Source organism: Otolemur garnettii, unplaced genomic scaffold (genome assembly GCF_000181295.1).
Source record: "Otolemur garnettii isolate 467f Iridium unplaced genomic scaffold, OtoGar3 scaffold00023, whole genome shotgun sequence".
Lineage (NCBI taxonomy): Eukaryota > Metazoa > Chordata > Mammalia > Primates > Galagidae > Otolemur > Otolemur garnettii.
This window is the reverse complement of record NW_003852418.1, coordinates 1,332,883-1,336,552: the sequence shown is the minus strand read 5'-3', so window position 1 is coordinate 1,336,552 and position 3,670 is coordinate 1,332,883.

The following is a 3,670-nucleotide window of genomic DNA, read 5'->3' as shown; positions in this document are numbered from 1 at the left end:
AAAAAAAAAAAAAAAAAAGAAGAAAGAAAAATTAGCTGGGCATTGTGTGGGCGCCTGTAGTCCCAGCTACTTGGAAGTTTGAAGCAGGAGGATCATTTAAACCAGGGAGTTTGAGGTTGCTGGGAGGTAGGCTGGCACCAGGGCACTCTAGTCTGGGCAACAGAGCTAGACTCTGCCTCAAAAAATATACTGTAGTAAGTGCTACAAAGGAAATGGGTCTGGTGGAAGGACAATGACAGTGGTGTCCTAGGTAGCCAGGATGAGCTAAATGGAGCACAGGCCACTATGAGGAAAAGTCACTTCATCTAAAACCTGATGGAAAAGAAGGAGCCAGTTATGAAAAGATTAGCAGATTATATTCAGGAGTATATGTAAAAGATAAAACAATGTGAAGAGAAAAAGTTCATAGGATCAGATTGATAATGTTTTTCATAGTATGATGACTATGTCACTACACGTGTCCCAGCAATGCTACAGAGGAGTACAATTATAATGTTAAATAATGACTAATTTTTCAGGCATTTGGATCCATTTAGTCAGTATAGCAGCTGTTATGGACTGAATACTTATGTCACACCAAAATCCATATGTTTAAACCCCACCTCCTAATGTGCTGGTGTTTGGAGGTGTGGTCTTTTGGAAGTGATTAAGGCCAAGTGCGGTGGTTTCAGGGAAGGTGTGGTCTTTGGGAAGATAGGCCAAGTGAGGTGGGGCACATCTTAATCTCGCCACTCTGGGAGGCTGAGGCAGGTGGATTGCTTGAGTTCAGGAGTTCCAGACCAGCCTGAGCAAGTCTGAGACCCTGTCTCTAAAAATAGCTGGGCACTGTGGTCTGTGCCTATAGTCCTAGCTCCTAGGGAGGCTGAAGCAAGAGGATTGCTTGAGCTCAAAAGTTTGAACTTGTTGTAAGCTATGATGCCAGGACACTCTACCAAGGGTAATGAAGTGAGACTCTGTCTCAAGAAAAAAAAAAGAGTGGTTTCTAGCCTCTTTTTTCCTCTCTGCTTGGGATATTGAAGGCTGTGTTTTGGAGGCTGAGAGTCTTGCTTTTTGGTATTGCCAAATTTTTGGTGCTTAGTAACTCTAGACCCAATGAAAGGAAAAAGGGGAGAGACCAGGGCTGCCTGGGATGGGAACCATAGGGGTGTAGAAATTGTCTTCTTTGCTGAGTCAGTCCTTGGGTGGGGGGGGGTCACAGGAGCAGTTGAGTCAGTTCCTTGGTATGGGCCACTGGTCTGGGTGGGTCACCTGTTCCACTGGAATGCAGGGCTTGGAAGGTATCTCAAAAACTGCCTTAGATTTCATAAGGGTGATGTTATCTATGGCAGCAATGAAAAAAGCTGATTCTTTATTACCATCAGTGTGTATGTATGTGTGTATAAATATATACATTATAAATACATTCATATATATATATATATACACACATACACACAGATGAAGAAAATCTATAAGTTGACCACCCAAGGGACTGTAACAAATTGGTCAACATAAGGAACAAGGTCTACTGTACCGAAACGTGCATGTCTAGTCTATGAAAATTAGGTCAACTTAAGGTTGGGCATGGTGGCTCACTCCTATAATCCTAGCACTCTGGGAGGCTGAGATAGGTGGATTTCTTGAGCTCAGAAGTTCTAGACCAGCCTGAGAAAGAGTGAGACCCCCATCTCTAAAAAGAAGCTGGGCGTTGTGGCAGGCGCCTGTAGTTCCAGCTACTTGGGAGGCTGAGGCAAGAGAACTTAAGCCCAAGAGTTTGAGGTTGCTGTGAGCTGTAACACCATGGCACTCTACCCAGGGCAACACAGTGAGACTCTGTCTCAAAAAAAAAAAAAAAAGTTTATATAGTTAAAGGAAGCATTTCTCCAAAAGCCCCTCTGATGCTTACAAACCTTTCTCCTTTTTTAATGCCCCCGTATAAGTTTCAGTGTCACAGGTTTGAAGTCTTTTGCTTGATTTCAAGTAGCTTGGGGGGAAATTTCCCCCAAAGCATTGCCTTCAGAGACATTCTCCAAAATTTTTATTAGAAGTATCATCCTTTAAGGGTTAGATGGTATAACATAGGATCACCCTACTGTGCCAGAAAAGAATGTGCTAAGAGAACAGCTTTCCTTGAAGTCAAGTGCTTTCTGCGCCATCAGCTCACCAAGCATCCTCAGCATCTCTGCTTCTCAACTGTAGATTATGATGTAAGTGGTGCTCCCATGAGTTGTGCAGTACATAACCTGCACAACCATACGTGGCAGTCCTGTCCACCCTCAGGGCAGACCTGGCATATGTCCCTCACCATAAGCAAGAAACCAGAGCAAACGTGAAGTCAGAGGTCCGCACACAGAGGGAGGCAGAGATGCAGGACAGGCATGCCATTCAGGCCCTAGGGTTTGTTGTCCTGGAGACTCAGCTTGTCCTCTAGCCTTCTCTTTGTTTGATTACATGAGTTTCCCAAGAACGTATTTCTTTTTTAGCATATGTCAGGCTTTTGTCACCAACACATCCCATCTAAAAGCCCAAGTCTCTTCCTTAACTTGCCCCCCCCCCAAGATGGTCATTTATTAAGGAATTCTCTGAAGGGTTTTGCTATAGCACGAAACGCTGTAAGTATTTTGTGCTGGGACACTGGCCTATGTACTAAGAGAGTCCAGCAAACAGGGCAGCATGCTGAGCCCTGGAAATAAATGTGTTGTGACATGCTTTGCTCACAGCATTCAGACAACAGTCTCTTCTCAACAGCTGATCCTTTATTTGTCTGCTGCCATAAGAAACAACAAAACTACAGACAGATTCTCTGCAAGCACTACAAGGGATGCGTATTTTAAGTGGATCTTTTTGGCTTAGAATGGGTGTGCTGAGGGCCTAGCCAGCCAGGGGTACACTGGCAATAGGGGTAGGCTGGCAACTAAATCTGCCTGGACCATGGCTTTCTCAGAAGTGGGCATGGGGGGCTTGAAAAGGCTATAGGGGTCAGAGGAGGTCACCAGCCACTCAGAGCCACTGGTCATCAAGACAGACCAGTAGCAGCAAAAAGGCGTGAGGTCACTCCTGAGCCAATAAATATTCTGTTCATGTACTCGCCTTTCATTCAAGACATGGTGATTGAGTGCCTCTGCATGATGTGACACAGTGCTAGGGCTCAGAAACTGAAGGAGGTGTGCCCAACAGATGTGGGAACTAAATAAAATCTTAAGTCCCCCGGTTGGTTGAATAGACCCCTCTTGACCTGGGGAAATCCAAGAAATACCCTAAAGCCATGAGAAGGGAGGTCAGACATGCCTCATTATCCCTCCTCCCCTCTTGGAAATATCCTTTGTAACCCATTAAAGGGGCAAAGGCTGTACAGGACAAAGCTTAAACCATACCTGAAGGTCATCAATTTACTTAGCAGATCACTTCTGTCTGGGTATATGTTCAGTATATGTCGGGGGGCTTGTGTCTGACTCACAGACTTTCTTATCTTAATTTAAAACATTCCAAACATTTAGACAAAGCTGCATTTCTTTAATCAATCACAAATTAAAGAATCTGGCTCAGTGCCTGTGGCTCAAGTGGCTAAGGCACCAGCCACATACACCTAAGGTGGCGGGTTTGAATCCAGCCCGGGCCCTCCAAACAACAATCACGGCTGCAACCAAAAAATAGCTGGGTGTTGTGGCAGGCGCCTGTGGTCCCAGCTACT